Genomic DNA, 19298 nt, shown 5'->3' on the forward strand with positions numbered 1-19298 from the left:
AGTATTGTGAAAACTATAAAAAGGCAGAAGGTATTATAAAAACACATTTCCACCGAAACCCAAAGTCATATGAAAAAGATATGATAGTGAAATCAAAGCAACAGGAAAAAGCTCTAAGTGTTACCATGATGGTGTGTAGCAATATTATGATATGTAGTGTGATATTGAGTTCACAAATTAGTGTGCAATCAGGATGCTTTAGTAAGCTATTTATCTGTGTAATTACTATATTAATATAGAATTAACTTTTTTCATTTCTGGAAGAATATTTTAGCTTTAAATTTTATAGACCTATTTTTCAAATATTGAATGTATCCCTCAAAAACCATTAATTTTGAAGTTATTCTACAATAGACCAATTTCTTTTGCTGAACAGAGAAGAAGAGTATTCAGGTTCCTTTATGGATAGATGCAGTCTCATTCTGAAGCTCCTTCCCTTTTTGTGTTTCCACTTTGAAGTAAAATTCTTCATGTTTCAGATCTTAGACATGCTGAAACATTTTCTGGAGATACCAGTTACTTTTCCAGTGACAGAGCCCTTGGATACCAGGTTCATAATACTGGTGTCCCCACTTGGTAGCCAGTATTGTCTCAAGCGAACCCTGACCTTGCTGCTTCAGGGCACTTTCCGTAGGGCTACTTTACGCTGTGTCCATGGCTGTGCATAGTGACCAATGCTATTCACAAGTAATTAAGAGTCTTTAGCCACCGAAACTTTAGTACAAAAGAGACTCAGGTAAGGGCTGTTGGTTTTAAGGCATTTTAAACAGTATTTTTTGTTCCTCTTTTCATCTCTTAATGTCAGAAGAAACTACTACTTCAATATAAATAATCCAAAGGAATTAGTAGAATATTTTTATTAGCTTAGTGTGTCTGAATTTATTCCATATGAAAAAAGCTGATAGGTTATTATTTAATCACAAATTTTCCATATTCAGAGTGCATATATGAACATGTTCTCTTTCTTCTCTGGTTGCCCTTCTTTTAAATAGCAAGGACTTCAGGCTAGCTATGAAAGACCTGGAATACTTGAAAAACATTTACAAACAGACCTATGTGGAACTTTTTTAGAAAGGTCTCAGAAAACAGCCCTCTCAGGTATCTGCAGTAAAACTAACATTCCTCACAAAATTGCATGACAAATGATTCATTACTAAAAAAGGGCTACTCAAGGCTATGAAACACCAAAAAGGTAGAAAGGACTGAGATAGACATGTATGAATTACACTGATTCATGAATGCTCAGTTGCCCTTGGGCAGTGCTACCTCATGCAGCCAGCACTTATGCAGCTAATTAACTTTATGAAGGTAATTATTTTCACAAGGATGAACTGTTCTTGAACAATTCATCCAATTCTGGATATGCAAGGCTTTTTTCAGGCCTTGACATAAAGGTTGTCATTTGCAATTATTCATTTCTTCAATAGATAAATATTTATATAGTTTTAGCATAAAACTTAGAAACATATGCATTGTAAGGTAAGAATATTCTTATTTTATTCTGAGATATCTTAAGAATTAAATTAAAATACTCAAAGTATTTCAGGACTTAAAGAACATGGCAATAATAATATTATATATATTACATATATATATATACATAATAATTACAGAAATAATAGTAAGGATAATTATTCTGTCAGTTGCTGAGTCACGCCCCAGACTGCCACAGCTCTTCCTGAGAAACCAACACCAGGTTTTTGGTGAAGAGAAAGGAGGATCAAAAAAGCTTGCATCTTTGTCTGTCTTCCAAATTGGGGCAAATACAGCAGCAATAATTCAGTGTCCTAACCGACAGACTGAAGACCTGTATTCCAGTTTGCTCTCTTTATTCCTTTTTTGTCATCTTACTTTTCTCTTCTCTTTCCTTCTTCTTTCCAACTATTTACAATTATTTATTGCACAGTTTCACCATGAGAAAGCAAAAGTACTGTGGCAGAGGCATTTTTGTCTCCTGAGGATACTCCATGGCAGATGTTTAAAGGCATCTTTTTTAGGTGGAGAGGGAACTTTAGTCAGTGTTCCTGATACACCTCTAGCACTAGTGAATGATCTTGCCACTGAGGGATTATACAAAAGGAAAATTCTCCTATGTAAAATGGTAGGAATGTCTGGGATGTTTGCAACATGGCTGCTATAAGGAAATTTATCAGTCAAATCCATAGAAGGTATGTATTATAAATAATGCCTAGTTTCTGACAGTTTCTTCTTTTTGCATCAGCTGTGTTCTGAGTGGTTTATTATTCTCAGATCTGAGTCACTAGTCTGTGTCAACAGTTTTTAACAGTGCTAAATATGCCAAGTTGTAGTGCCTATGGTTGTTAGGCATTGCCTTAGGAGTTTCCCATTTTGTACCTAAACAAAAGACATCAAATTCCGATTTCATCCCCTTTTAAACGTCTAAGTCCTCTACCAACATGAACATACATGTCTCCAGATAATAGTTTGAGGCAGACATCAGGGAACCAGGCAATGCCTCCGTCAGGTTACAGACCGATCACACACCAGAGATCTGCAGTCATAGTATCTGCTGAACAGAATGGAAATCAGAGCAAGATTCCTGTCTGTACTAAGGCAGGAAGCAGAAGACTTCACAAAAGGACTGTTCAAAGAAAATGTGAAGCTATGGAACTGGTAACCTGCTAGAAACAGGCACCACACCAGTTTTGAAGAGGTGAGTTTATTGGCATCTCACAGCATTCATCCTTTTACACCTCTTCTTCTATTGAAATGTTCATTCATTTTTTCTGATTAGAAATTAATTTCTATAATCTGCTTGAAACCTTCTTTCTTCTTCTCATTGATTATTAATTAATTTGTGACATTTCAGACAAGTGAGAACAGTCTTTATGCATAAAGTCATTAGTCTTAACAATAAGATCTGACCAAGTCTCAGTTGTACTTTTTTACAGACTATCTAAACTTCTCCAACAGCATTGCATGGTGACTTGTAAATTTACCTATGAGCCTACAGTTAGAAGCAATAAGTCCTGGGGCTTACTGGCATATATAATAAAACTCGAACAATTTGAATCACTTCTATGCAAGTAATGGAATGTATAGCTCCGTTATAAATGTATAAAGCTTTATAACTCAGTAAAAAAACTGAAAGCCCATGAAATCACTCTAGGGCTAATAGATGTAGTGGTTTTGATTTGCAATGTACTATAGAAACATCCTCATTCTTATAAAGCTAACTGTTGGGAAAGATTATCCTAGTAATAAAGAAGAGCACTACTTCTATGTCCTGTCTCCAGAATGCTGGTCCAGGAGGTAGAACTGGAAGTGCACTAAGAAGCCCAGAATGACAAAACAATTTGGGTTGGAAGGGACCTTAAAAGATCATCTAGTCCAATCCATCTGCAATGAGCAGGGACATTTTCTACTAGATCAGGTTGCTTAGAGCCCCGTCCAGCCTGGCCTTCAATGTTCCCAGGGATGGGCATCTGTCACCTCTTGGCAACATTTTCCAGTGTTCTACCAACCTCATTGTAAAAAAATTCTTTGTTATATCTAGCCTGAATCTCCCCTCTTTTAGTTTAAAACCATTACCCGTTGTTCTATTGCAACAGACCCTGCTAAGAAGTCTCTTCCCATCTTTCTTATAGGCCTATTTTAAGTACTGAAAGTCCGCAATAAGGTCTTCCCAAATCCTTCTCTTCTCCAGGCTGAACAACCCCAAATCTCTCAGCTTGTCCTCATAGGAGAGGTATTACATCCTCTGATTTCCCTGGTGTCCATCCTCTGGATCCTCTTCAACAGGTCCATGTCTTTCCTGTCCTGAGTGCTCCAGAGCTGGATGCAGAGGGGCAGAATCACCTCCTCTGACCTGCTGGCCATGCTTCTTTTGGTGCAGCCCAAGACACAATTGGCCTTCTGGGCTGCAAGCACACATTGCTGGCTCATATCCAATCTCTCATCCACCAGTACTCCCACGTCATTCTCTGCAGGACTGCTTTCAATTCCTTCATCCCTGAGCCTGTATTGATACTGGGGGTTGCTCTGACCCAGGTGCAGGACCTTGCACTTGGCCTTGGTGAACCTCATGTGCTTCCCATGGGCCCACTTCTTGAGTTTGTTCAATTCCCTCTGGATGGCAATCCATCCCTCAGACATGTCAACTGTACCACTCAGCTTGGTGTCATCTGCAAACTTGCTGAGGGTGCACTAAATCCACTGTCTATGTCACTGATGAAGATATTAAACAGTACTGGTGCCACTATGGACACCTGAGAGACACCACCTGCCACCAGTGTCCATCTAGACATCTTACCATAAGCTTTCAACCTCCTCATGACTTTTCTTCAGAGACAGCTCTTCATATTCTATCCATCTCTTCCTGTAGACGGCAACCTCTCCACCCTTCCTTCCTTGCCTGTCCCTTCTGAGCAACCTTTAGCCATCGAATGCTGCACTCTAGAAGACCACTAAAGAGAAGATGGAAAGAACAAACTGCATAGCTATTTCAGCAGGGCTATAATTTTTAAGTTAAGGTCTTATTCATCAACAATGCCTACTTGTAAACCTGCCATTAAATCTGAGTATACTGATTCATTTCCAACCCTCAGGAGGGAAAATTACTCCAGAGTTTCCTAATTTTAACCAGCAGCAGTAGAAAGAAAAGGAAAAAACAGCAAGCAAGTCACTTCTATATTTATGTGTAGCAAACCACTTTCTGTATGTAAAGGATGTAAACTGAAGATCTAGTCTGATCTTCACTTTAAGTTAACAAATATCTTCGTTAATCAGCTATAGAATATTTCAAGTCTTCTTGAACAGCAGTCACTGAAATCCCACACGTGGTTCTACAGTATTTAAAGACAAGTCACCAACTGTACAGCACACTACACAAATGAATCTGCTTTCATATTTGTGTTTTAGTAAACACAATATTTAATAAGGATTTCTACAAATACATTAAAAGACACAAGATAAAGAATTGTCCATGCTTGATGAAGAAGTTCAAAGAACAACTAGTTGATGAGTATATATATTATTTTTTAGTGAAATGATGAAGAGATGCCTCACTGGTGTATTTGTATTCAACCTTTCATCTCCATTAGGTACCTAGTACCAGTTGAAAAGCAGCATGAAACAATTCTTGTCTCAAGTTTTAGACAGTCTTACACACATCTGAATTTAAGTAGTCTGATTAAGCACTGATTGTCCATTTTTTATAAAACTGCCTGAGGTCTCCCAACTCAATTTGGAATTTGTCTATATGACCATGTGAACTGATCTCTTTTACAGATGAGCCTGAGACTGATCATATGAGCCCCAAAACTAGTCTGTTTTCAGCCTTGTGAATGCTAGACACCCTGTGGAAGCCACAGAGTGGTTATTAATTGAGAGGATGAAAGAGGTAGAATCACTGTAAGACATTGCTTACACACTCTATTAATAATAGATAGTAGTTTCTAATTCATTTTTAATTGAAATTTTAAAAAAGCTTGTCTTGTCATCTAATATTTCTCTACATGTTGAATGTTCTAGTCACCATAGTACTGATGCTGTGTCCTCACAATGCATACACAAAGTCTAATTGAAAAAAATAACAGTGGAAGAAGAGGGAAAAAAGAAAGAAAGTCACTGTGGAGGCAGTATTAAAGTCCTTTTTTACTAGGTTTGCAAAAGAACATGTCTTCCAGCCTTTCTGACTGAAGAATGACACTTTTGAGAGTCTTGAGCAACACAGATAAAATAAAGACACCTTTAGTGCTTTGATTTACTCAGGGGTATCACTAGCTGAAAATGCTGAAGGGTCATACAGCTCCATTTTCCTGTGTATTGACACTAGAAATATACATTTCAGAAGATGGCTATGAAAGAAACCTGCTTAACTTAGACGGCATAGAGGGCAGGAATCTTTCTTCCAAAACATCAGCAGTGTCAACAGGATCCTTTTGGTAGATTTTTATTCCTGTCTCTGGTGATGACACTTTGTTTTTTGACTATATCCCATCCCAAAATATTTAATTAACAAGAAATTTATTTTGGCAGTAGTTCCTTGTATGTTAAAAATGCAAATGCTCAATACTAGTAAAAAAATCACAGTGTCTTGTATGCATTAGTAATTTTATATTAGAAATATAATTTTGTAACTTGACATTATTTTTCCAACTGGGAAGTACCTCTTATGTCATCCCCACATGTGAAAAAGTGGGATAAATAGTGGCATATAATACAATGTAAAGGAATCGGAATTCTTTTGTATTAACCACCTTTTCCTGTCTGTCTTTTCTTGGTAAAATTTCATACATGCTAGTATACAAAGGATTTTCTCTTGTGAGATTTCCTCAAGAGGAAGATAGTCTGATATTTTTTCCCAGCAGTAGTTCCCTGAAGAAATAAATGTGTAGGGAAGGTGGTAAATCAGTCCGAGTTCTCACAGTGGTACCTGTCTGCATAATTCTAGAGGATTTTAAAATGGCTCAGGTTTTCCAGCCATGGATGTTGCAGGACAAGGAGGAAATGTTCAGAATTGCCTCAGGGAATTGTCCTTGCAATAAAACACCAAAGCCTTGACTGAAGTGAAGTGAATTTCTGATGGCCAAGTCCAAGAATACTATCCTAATACCTCTCTACTCAGCAAAGTACTGTTTTCCTTTTTCTGTCTTTGCTCAAAAATTTGACTGTTCATGCAGGACACCGTGGATCCCAGCTACAAAAGTCTCTGTCTCATGGGAATCTGTACAAGACTTTAGTCCCTGCCTGACTTCTGGAAGACCTCACCCCTACCCATGGGCCCAGGGGCCCCTCTCAGCTCAGCCTAGGGCTATCAGTTCCTGCCTCAGTGATGATGTATGTATGCCAGGCTCCATCATCTCCCTGAAGAGACCTCTGTAAGTAGCTCATCTCCTAAAGAGACCCTGAGACACGCATCATAGCTTTATCTACTCTGCCTCCAACCCTCTCTTCTGGACAGACCTTCGACTCACATTGCAACTTGGTCTCCAGCCTGGTCAGGAGCATGTCCTTTGCTCCTGACTATATCTCAGGCCTGCTCACTCTGTCCAGACCCTGTGGGACTGTACCCATTGCTGAGGGCATGGTTGGGTCTGGGATTGCCCTAAGGTCTTTGTGAGCATCCTGACATCACTGCACCCTGACAGAATAAAACCTAAATGTTATTATCTGGTTTGTAGCCCAAATGCCACCTGCTGGGTTTCTTTGTGTGGGTTTGTGCATCTGCAACCCAAACTGCTGAAGCTGTGTCTCTTTGTGAAAAATAATTTAAATTTTGTCGGACCAGAGAACCTACTGGTGAAGAGATATATGAGCTCCAGTCTTTGTTCTGAAGTTCTTTTTTGTGTTTTATAAACAATGGTCCTGAATAAAATGGATTAACTGTCCTTTATGTATTGGCTGATATTGGCAGCTTCCTCCATTTCAAGGGGAATGTTTAATAAACCAGAAAGTCATGTCCTCATTTTCTTACTTTCCTTGCCCTTTTCTTTTTCTCTATCCCAGATAATCTTGGATTCTTTTCTACATAGAATCAACAAGACGTGAAACAAACACTCCCTGCTGTTGCAGAAAAACTATCATGTTGATTATTGCATTTGCCAGGGAGGTGAGAGATGAGAATTTGTATTCCCTGAGACAGAAATGGGCATTGACCCTAGGTCTCTTCTCTTCTGAGGAAATGAACTAGTCATTGGGGTATTTTATAAAAAAGAGTGAGTAGATATGGCATCATCACTGACCATGCTTGAAAGAAGGTTGTCCTGTTTTGTTTCTGTGAAACAGTTAGTACAAGAACTAATAAAGTCTTATTTTCTATGGATTTAGTTTTTTGTGGCTGATTGACTCTGAAGTCTATGAAAATACAATCTCTGATTTAAGCTTTTCCTTTGATTGGGACATGTATATTAGAGCAGAGTAACAAATAAGGAGTAGATTTTATGCTGAAATATTTTTCCTCAGTAAAAACAGAGGTCTCTAGTTTTCTTCCACCAAGATTTTAAACAAGTAAGAAAAACTGTGGAGCGTGGGTGGCAAGGCACAGACTGAATCTATATTAATAAGGACTATTCTCTGGCCTTGAGGGGAAAGGGCAGGGCAAGGCAAACATTCATGTAGATTTCACTCTCTTTCTTACTCTAATGGGTTGATCTTGTCCATACTTTATTGTTAACATAGTTCTTGGTCTGTGATATCACTTGATCTGTGCCTGGGCTTTGCCTGGAAAACAGTTCCCTTGAGTAAAATTTTTGCTACGACCTATCATAATGAACATAATCCCTGACCAGTGTGGGGCCTTTGTTCTGTTTCAAACATCGACATTGAGAATACACAAAACCAGTCTAATCTGCAGGAAATAAAGTGAAAATAGTAAATCAATTAATTAAATTTTTAAACCTGGTGACATCTATTTTTTAGACAGACTTCTGGAATCATAATGTAACAAAGCTCCTGATTTTATTGAATAAAGCACCATTGCATCTAGCAGAAATCAAATTTAAGACATCAGCTCATTGTCTGTTTCTCTGTTGATAGCTCTGTATGTCTTTCACAGACAAAATTATATTGTGAGTAAAAAGAGAATATAACTTACATGTAGATTTAATAACTTATCTTAATTTAAGTTCTAGCAGCCTAACAAAAATGCAACAAACATGATTATTGGTCCAGTTTGACTGATACTAATAACTCTAATTCAAAGATTTTAATAACTTAACTTTATGATAATTAAAATTCTTGTACAAAAATTGTCTGCCCCTTTGTGCTCACACCTTTATTTCCCCTTGGGATGCTAAAGTTGATCGGGTTAGTCTTCCTAAAGAAAAATAAGAAGAATGAATGAGAAAGGGGTTCAGGGATGAGCCAGCCTCATCCCTTATACTTCACCACGAGGTACACAATATTGATGATGCAGATTTCTTCCATTTGTTCAGCCATGGATCTGCTGAGAGTTATTTTTATGTGTTCTTAAAAAGCCTGTTTGGGCTTTCTTGCTTTCCTTTTTGGCCCACAGGTTTGTTATACAGCGATTCCTCAGTTTTGTTAGACTTGTGTCATATGAAGTTAGACCATACCACAACAGAATCAACATTAAACTATAGCAAATATAAACTGCAGACTCATATTATTTTTTTTAACTCTGAGGGTGGTTTATTCACCACAGACAGTGCAAAGGGCCCAACACAAAATTTTGGATACCAGCTGAGGTTCAGGGCCTAAATATAGTTTGTACAGCACTCATGTTCTGGTTTGTGCCTCTCTGTCTCTTAAGTGTTTTAAAAGTTTACAGCTTTACTCACACCTGCAGATAAGTACATAATTTATACAGGGAAGAAAGTACAAGGTAGAACTGATGTCATATCTGTTTTTTTTTCCTGTTTTTATTTTTTGTTGGTGGTTTTGTTTTGTTTTGTTTTTTTTTCGTTTGTCTGTTTGTTTTTTGTTTTTTTACCCCCACAAAGCATAGTAGTGGATGAAATAATTACAAAAAAAAAAAAAAAAAATCAGTACACAGGGCCAAGTTTAACTTTCAGATTTCACTGAAATAAGTGGTCCTGATTCTGTATCAAATTGCAGAGGTATGAGTCACATGAACTTTGCTGGAACTTTAATGGATGACAAATCATAGTAGTAGCTGTCATGTGGGAACATCCTTATGTATTCAGTGTTCCATGATGCAAAGAAAATTTGCAAATTGTTAATTATAATTTATGAATATCTTTGGTCAATGTTTGTGCTATTTTGCCACCCTTTCCTAAATTCCCCTTACCATTGCACTGAGTATTTTCTGTGTATAGATTCTATAATTTAGTCCAACAGCAACAAAAATATTTTAGCTGTAACAAACCACAAAATAACAAGGCTGAAACAATAATAATCTCACATGTCTACAAATACCTAGCACCTACTTATAAGTCAATAGTTTCAATACTGTGAGTTCAAGAAACTGAGTTGTATGTTACTACTTTTCAGCTGCTAACTAGATTTTCAAAAAAATTAAAACTCAGTTAAATGCTATCAGTATTACTTTTCACTATATATAACGTATGCTTTCGTTACAAATGCAGTAGCCATGAGTAGGGTAGAAGTGAGCTATGTGTTTGGAATACATATTCTGTAATAAAATCTCTTTATTAGAGTGTGACACATACTAAGTAGACTAAAAAGCCCTGCTTAAAATGCAGCATTTTTTTTCATTCAGATTTTTTTCAAGGTTAGCCAAAGTCTGAGATTTATACATTATAATTTGTACATTATAATTTGTACATTATAAGATTATGACTACAGGTCTGAATCAATATCAATAATAGCAACCAACACCATTCTCCATCCCCCCATCCCCGATCTTGGGCTCTAAGCTCTTGCATCAAAACTACAGGAAAACTCATTTGTATTAAAAACTGGAGTTGTGCCGTTTACAAATACTTTTGCAGTTCATCTCACCACTTACAGTACAATAAGGTAGTGTTTTATAAGAGAATAGATGCTGTTGTTGCAAGGGGCAGTCAGACAGCCCAAAGGAAAACTGATGACTGAATGCTGGAAAAAAGATCCTGGCTGCAGAGTTAAAGGCATACTAGTTAAACTTTCATGTCAATGCAATGATAAGTGAAATTATTTTCCTCTGATTATTTTGTAGTAATAATAAGAAAGAATCTATAAATAATCAAATTTAAGTAATTCAAACATGGAATTTTATTAAATTTGTTCAAATAACGTAAAGTTACACCTGACCTCACTTTTTGGAGTCTTCTTAGTATGACAATAAAATAAACATAGACAAACTGAAAATAAATTTTTCCTCTTTAAATCAAAACAAACCAAACCCCAACAACAGCAAAAACCAAACCCCAGAAGGTCCACAACTTTTTAGCAGCCATATTTTTATAGCATCACAAATTTTCTTCTTATCTAAACTTTTCATAATTGCTCTCACAAAAGAAAATTACGGAGATAAAAACATGGCAAAACTGAAAATAAGATAATTTACTCAGGTCTCTTAATTTTAACAGAAATTAAGTTTAGAAAATGTGATTCTAGGTAAAGACTTTACAGCTGATGAGTTTAATCAATGCAAAGTAATATACCATTGGAGAGTGAAAATTCTGTAGAACAGTAGCAACAGAAGGTGGCTCAGTGGTTGCATTTGCACAGGTGGCTTTAAAATATGCTCTCTGTCAACTATCTAAAACCTCAACCTGCTTTCATGGAAGTTGATGGCAAAATTTCCATTGAATTCAGTAAGAGAAAGAACAAAGTTCTTACTACACCTTTAGAGTAATTATTCTGCTCATCAGTTCTCATGTTATATATATTCAGTCTATACTTAGAAAATGTCACCTAATTAGTGTCTAGAAAAATACTTGCAAAAATAGATCTTAATTGAACATCTGATAATTTGAAAAATATTTATAGTCTTTGTTTTTATTAGAGCATTTATATTTCGTAAACTACTATTGACTATATGAGGCATGATAGTTTAAGAAGTATTTTTGTTATTGTTAATATTATGAAAACATATTGTAATTTGAATAATTCAAGACATTACCTTTGGGATTTCTAAGTCTGTTAAAAGAGAAGACATCCTATTAGACATAATTCTAAAGATAGAACAAATAATAAAATATAAATTGCAAATTCAGATTGCCAATTTGGAGAGCTCGGCTGTAACTCTTGATTTATCCAATCATACCACTAAAGAAAACTTTGTCAGCAGCAAGCACCAAATTTGTGTTACATCAGTAGTTACCTTTCTGTCATTTTTCTGCAGCATAATTCATTCAGATTTGACATCATTCAGTTGCTTCATTGTGGATATCATTAATTATTTCACTGCCATTTCATTAAGCATTTAGATAGCTGGTTTTGCACATTTTGTGTGCTCTACATTATCAGTTATTATTGTTGACACCAAGTGAACCATGTTTTTTACAAATCATTTTAATTAAGTACATGCTTCTTAAATAACTTATACAATTTTCATTCTTAAACATTGTGCCAAGAACTATGAGACTTAGGTTTCAAGTGAGATATAAGCATGAAAATCAAATTTGTTCTTTAGTTATAATTGTGGGACACCTGGGTTTCAGGACTCTACCTGTACGCACATCAGTACATTTAAGTCTTTACTTTTTTTGGGTTATCCAGGAACTTCCCAGTCAGTCATCTGCACAGATTAATTGAGGCACCAGTTTGAGACAATGAACCAACTTGAAACCAGGTGACTGGTTGATTGAACCTTCACAATGGTGTATTTTACTACTAGTTACAGAAGCCCTCCAGGAGGAAACGTTGGACAGTTTGGCAACTTCTGCTATGTCTAGTCCAATTTAAATACTTAAAGGTGTTGATTAATATTCTGAGTGGAGTGTCTGAAGAACTCACCTAGGCCGTGCCTGCTACAGACATGACTGAATTCTGCCTAGATATGACACCTGTAAATAGCAAATCTTCCTGCAGAAATGGTCACATAGGACAGTCTTTTTTATGTAAATGTTTAGGAGATGTTTTATATGCATTTTAGGTGTATCAACAGCGATGAATGATGCATGTGATGGGCTAGTCACATAGGATATCCAGGAGATGTGGTTCTCCACACACTGCACCAAATTCCAATAAATTTTCTTGCTTTTTAGCAAACATTGAGCATCTGTGCAACAATGCTATTAATGAGTCTGTCACATAATAACAGGCATCCAATGAGATTTAAGATGCTAAAAGTGTCCTGCCCGGCCTGAATCTGACTCTGCAAAAATCATGACTTTGCCTGAGTTACCGTGTCAGATCTACTTGTCCCATATTGTCTCAGTTTGTAAGTTGTCCCAAATGTCACTGATTGTGTTCAGATAACAGCACAGAGTTCTTAATATTGTTCTCCAGGTTCTACTGACTGCATTGTCTACATGGTGACATCAAAATTTAAGCATATTGAATCTTGCTTCTCATATCCAGTCAGTTGAATTGCTTTTATATTCCACTAACTCTTGCTTGCATAACCATTGACTATAGTGGGAGCTTATACATCCACATTTAGAAACCTCAGTATCTTGAACTGGTTCACATCCCTAATACCTGGTACTGAGTGACTCAGAAGCTACACAGAAGTATTTGATATCTGATGGATGTTCAATGCAATAGAGAAAATGAATATTGAGATCCAGTTATTGAAAATAGAGGAGAAATAGCTACTAAAAGTAGTTTTTAACACTAAGGGTGGCTGATTATTGTAAGAGCTTACTTTGGGAGCATTCTAAATTAAAATTAAATACCATATTGAAGAAAACAAATTCGTATTTTAAATCTTCCATCTTTAGCTGTTTTTCTTAGAATAGTTTGTTGCTGTGGATATTCTTCCTTCATGTTTTCTGCCACATTTAGGTTAATTAAAAACCTAAAGCTTTTTGTTGTTGCCATTTGGATGAGAACGCAGAAGAGCTTTTGCTTCTCAAACTAAATAGAAGGGAAAATAGTCTTGTCAGTCTGGATAATGATTCTGCATATTGATCAAACATACTCTTTATTAGATTTTTGAGACAGAAGACTGCAGTTTAGTATCTATTTAATGATTATTCATCTGTCAATCTGAACAATGATAATTACACTGTGATTAACATTGTGATTGAGATCTGTGTCAATTTCTTTTCCTCAGATGTTTTTGATAACAATATTTCTGGCTGAAGTGCTAGTATAAATTGCTGGTACAGATTTATCATATCTTTAGAATCTCATCTTTTATCATTAAATGCCATAATTCTTATACAACAGTAAATAATGTGAACAAGAATATTCTGTCTCTTGTTGACATTTCTGAAGGTTTTCCCTGTTTTTGGACTTGTCTAATCTTCCACATCTGCTATCCTTCAGTTTTAATAGTACCTATGTGTTGTGTTTGAACAATTCCTAAGTGTACTCCAGCTCCATGAGCAGATTTCTCAGCATTCTTTCAGGACCACAGAATTCACTGCAATTGAATTAGTGAATAGAAGCTCCTGAAAAATGCATGTTGGAGTAATGTATTTCCTTATCAGGCTCTTTTCAAGGCAAGATCTGAAAAGCTTCAAAGTACTTAAAGCAGGACATTGGTGGGATTCCAGTGCTGATGCAGCCAAACAGAAAATGCTCTTTGAAATCATCAGATTTGAAAGGCTGCTAAGACTTCAAGCTTTCCAACCTTTGGCCTCGAAACAAATCAAAACAAACAAAAAAACCACCAACCCCCCCACACACTACAAACAAACAAATAAATAAAACAAAAACCCGAACAACAACAACAACAAACTAAAAACCAAACCGAACCAAACGACAACAAACACATATCCCTCAATGCCTTCAGCTGGTCATTCCATACCTGTCCAGAATGGTCTGGGTGAGAAAAGAAGAACATTTTCCTCCTGCTAACTACCCATCTGGACCTAGAACCTACACAGAACAATACCCAGAACTGGAGCACTTTCTGTGTCAGTTTAAATTTATGAGAATATTTGATCTGTCACACTTCAATATAATCTAGTTGGAGATGGAGAAAGAGATTAGGATGGATCATCAATGTTTCTTATGGATGTTTATGGATGTTATTACTATGCAGAAGAGCATCAAGATCCGGGGTATATGAGAGAAAAAAAGAGGTCACAGATTCCACAGTAGTGTGGTGAGTCCTAGGTTCTCATTTCTGCTTCAGGATTGCTTACTTTGTTTATAAACAGTGACCAGACAAAAAGCAGAAAGCAAACCAGACTCAGAGGCCTAAAGTTACCATCTTATCTCATTTGAAATATACAACATAATTATTACAGAACCAGGATCTTACCTACAGGTTTTGTTTCTACTATATTGAATTAGTATCCTTTTCGCATAGAGATGCAATTTGAGGGAAATGGAGCACTCCTCTGACTTCTCTATCCCACCCTGAATAATCCTTTACTTAAAGATTATTATTACCCCAAAGAAATTTAAAACCGTGGCCATGAATTTTCTTGGAAGAAAGGATGAATTCAGCTTCCAAATAAAATAAAAGGTGGAGTATTGTAAGATTCTTGGGATGTTTTGGCAATTTTGTTTAGAAATAAAAAAAATTCAGAAATGGTCATCTCACCTTTCGTCACAAGAAGTGTGGAATTTACACTATGTATTGTAAGAAAAGTATTACCTCATACTTCTAATTCAAGAAATTGAGCTCTTGCAAGTTGTGCATTTTTGACACACTTCTGTGCCCCTTGTTTCATGCTGGGTGAAATAACACTGAAGGAGGCTGTTTGCTTTGATTGTGTTTCTTGAATGTATTTATTGCACTTCAATGTAGACAGATCCTATTTCTTTAGTTCTAGGTCCTGATACAGGTATAACAGACAAAATAGTGTCTGTTTCATAGGTTTCTAAGTCATTCAGAAAATATACTCCAAAATGTTTTCAGAGTTTGATATGGTTGATTAAGAACTGCAAGTGTATCCAGTTTATGTCAATATACATGTTTATGTGAGCCTTTCTCTGCATAAAAATACCTTTAAGAATTAAACACTATTTGCATAAAAATACATTTTCTCTTATACTTGTATTATAAGATGTTTTTCTATTTTTTTAAATCTCTCTAGATGTTATTTTGAAGCAACCAGACTTCAGATGATAACTTAATTCTGTTCTATCAATTTTTACAGCTGCCTTTCAAAACCTATAATTTGATCCAGCAATAAGAAACTGTTCTCAGTAGTCTCCTTTTATTTGCTGAAACAACGATTTGTCAGCAGGTTGAAAAGTTAGGATTCCATGTTTGCCGTTCCAGCGTTCTGTGAATTGACTTCCCCTCACTTAGAGTTTGAAGTTAATGCTTATGTATCCAAGATACACAGTGATTACTATGTGCAGTTTTCACAATCAAATTCTAAATTCTAAATAGCCTTATCCAATTGCTCTGTTTTCAAAGCATAACTTACGTTTTAATTTAATGGCAGGAAGCTCAACTATTTCATAGATTCTAATATCAAGTAAATAATCTTTCACAGTTACATGATGGAAATGTGGGTATATCAATATAGAATAAAAATTTTGATTGGCTAAAATGTAACATAATAGAAAAAGCAGCACAGTAAAAGAAGAGGTCAACAGGGATTACTTACAATATTTCCTCTTTTTTTCAGGTATTTTATAAAGTCTTCAGAGATCACCACATTTCTCTTAAATAATTTTGAGCACTTTTAAAAAATATGTAATGGTACTTTTGGCAGATGACATGTAAGGAACATTCTTTTTATTTCTTCTAAAGCAAAAAATCTTAAGAAAGGAAGGAGAGGAGTATTTTTCCTTTCACTTTTGACACAAAATAGGCATAGGCTATTTTCTTCAAATATTTATTTATCTGTTCTGCTTCACATTTCCCACTTTCTACTAGTACATATATTAAGATCCTGCTGCAGTCTTCAGTTTTCACTACCACTTGTGACACAGTGACACCAGACTTAAAATCAGGATTCCTTCTGAGATCACTTTGTGGGTCAGCCATTTTACTGCTTCATGTCCTTGGGCAATTGCCTTAACCACTACAGCAAAAAATTATCTCCCATTGCACGTCTTGTTACCACTGAAAGTGTTGCCAGGGATGTAGAGGCAAATTCTGTAGCTGCTCATTGTAAAGAAGGAAGAATTAATGAGAACTGATGAGGACTAGTCTAACTTAGAGGAAAGCTGTCAAGGTTTGAGGCAAGGTGGCAATAAACCATGGCAGAAGCTCTCTATTATTCCCTCACTTCCCACCACCCCTTCCTTTAGATCGGAAAGATGATAGGAAAGATAAGAGGAAAGGAAGAGAGACTTAGACTTCAAGTTGGAGAGTTTTAAAGAGTTTTACTAATGCTACTAATAAATAGAGAATATACACAAAATACACAAAACCAATCTTGAATGCTTGATGTGGAATTGGCGTCACTCCAGCAACAGCAGAGCTGGGTGTGCGGAGCTGGCGGCTCCAGCAGCTGCAGCTCAGGTCCCCGGAAGTCATGGGCAGGACTTCACAGCAAACCGGAAACTGGTTGCAGGGCCCGAGACCTGTAGATCACAGGCAGACAGACGGGGTCCTCTCTAGATGCCGACCATGGTTGAAGAGAGAGTGACCCTCATGATCAACCTCTTATACAGGGTGCATGACGATTATGGGATGAAATACTTCCATTGGTCAGTTCTAGTCACCTGTTCCATCCACCCCTCCTCAAACACGCCCCTCTCACGACAGAACGTGGGAAAACTTATCGGTCTTTCTTGGCTACCATAGTAATAAATCTAAACATGAGCTTCTTCAGCATTCTGTTGGTCTTCTGATCAGCACTGAGTACAGCATGCGAGGAAAAATATGTAGGCAAAAACTCAGAAAAGTACAGCCACCTAGAAGAACTTAGCTGAAAGAAAAATCACTAAAACGCAACTGGTCTTGTTTTTAACAAAACCAGGACATGACCCAAAGCAGCTTGACCAAGCTTCTGGAAAGCAACGTGGCAGACTATGTCCTGGGGGTCCTGGTGCACACCAAGTTGACCAGGAAACAGCAAGGTGAGCTGACTCACGTGCAGCATACACCCTGGCAGCCAAAAAATGCCTTTGCCATAAAACAGTGATATGTTCTTCCCCTAATATGCTCCACAAATCCAGCCCGGGCCCTTTAGTAGGTGACCAACATCAAGAAGATAAACCTGTGTATCCCATGTGCATCCTTTCAAAATAAGGCATTTTAAATTCTGACCCTCTACAAATAGGTCTTGCTCATTTGACATGACAAATACTTCGGAGCCACAGCTCACTTTTGAGTTGTGGATCAAGTGGCTCGTGATCCAGCAAGTGAGAAGAAGTGGTGCTGCTGTATTTGCGCTCACTGTCATTGGCAAGGGCTATGCCGACCGCATTGGCTGACACGCTGCAAACACAGCTTTTCCCAAGCGATCAGCCAACAGCAACTGCCTGAGCCCAAGGCCCCATGTGCATTAGATACCAAGAGCAGAAACCTCATTAAAAAGGCTCCTGTCACTGCACTTCGACTTCTACGCAGTTGCACGTGTTGACCTGCAAGAATTTCCGCTAAGGACACAAGTAATAGAACGGCCATTTGAAGACATTTCCTGCAGGCTGGAGAAAACGGGTAGCAAGCACTGAGGTGATCTCCATATTTAACTGTTTAAATAAGTGTTTCTTGAAGTTTGACAAATGGAGATGGTTAGAACGAGACAGTAAAAAATTAAACAACAACAAAGCGTGTTCCTTAGCCCCAGTATTAGCTCTTAACTGCACAAGCTACCAAAAATGTGCGGAGAATGCTCCCACTAGGTCTCAGCTGTGGGGATACAGGACACAAACCTCCTTGGCAGAAGAGGGAACTATAACCAGGGTGGGATTCAGTTCACTGTGACTTGGGTGTTTGTGTGGGGACTTGGTTTCCACAAAGCCGTTAGAGTGAGCGGACAGCAGGGGCTTGATGACAGAGCCTCTCCCTGGGCATGGTTTGGGAATGATCTGAGATTCTACATGGGATGTTCTCTGACCTCCAGCTGTCCCCTCAGAAGGGCCAGACTATCCGTAGGTCCTGTGTCACATCTGTTGATCCCTAGATGCTGGTTTCGTTACGGCATGTGAAATGGCATTAAGTTGCCTGCGTGTAGGAAATCCAACTGAGGCCTTAGTCGATACACTCCTTAAGTCTAAAGGTGTCCTGAAGATGTCTGCTTTAGGACAGTAGGAATAACTCCTTCCTTCACTAACTAGAATGGGGTCTTAGCAATTATCTCACATGCAATGCTGCAATAGAGCTCTGTAAACTGGGAGGAGCTGAATACCCACTATGGTGTCTGGTGTTGGAGCGGGTGGCCTCGATATCTCTGGCTACTTCTCAAAAACAAGCCTTTACTACTCTATCGTATGTCAAAGGTGGCTAGTGGAGTTCCCAGCCTAGATCTCCAGGATTCAGCCGGCATGTGCCACGGGAAAGAGCGATGTTTTGTTTGCAGAGCCTCATGGAGTGGGCTATGGCTGTTCCGGTCCAAATGTGACTGAGGTGCCTTTGGAATATCCAGGGAGAAAATGAAGTGCTTGGAGAGATTCTTATGAAAAGCTCATGTGCTGTCAACTGTTGTGTGTCGCCAGACTGAAGACAAACAGGTATTTTTTGTGAGCAATCGCTCACGCTTCCATGCCAATACCGTATTTATGTCATACTTCAGGCGACCATGCTGTCTTCTGAAGCTGGAACTTCTGCACACAAGCTTTCCTGTCCCTGGTGCAGAATGGTAAGAGAGCATGAGTGCTCGGGAGGGCTGAGCGGGCGATTGAGGAGGGACAGACAGGGCAGGTGAGGTGGGGGAGTT

The sequence above is a fragment of the Patagioenas fasciata genome, chromosome 1 (assembly GCF_037038585.1).
Source record: "Patagioenas fasciata isolate bPatFas1 chromosome 1, bPatFas1.hap1, whole genome shotgun sequence".
In the NCBI taxonomy this organism is placed as follows: domain Eukaryota; kingdom Metazoa; phylum Chordata; class Aves; order Columbiformes; family Columbidae; genus Patagioenas; species Patagioenas fasciata.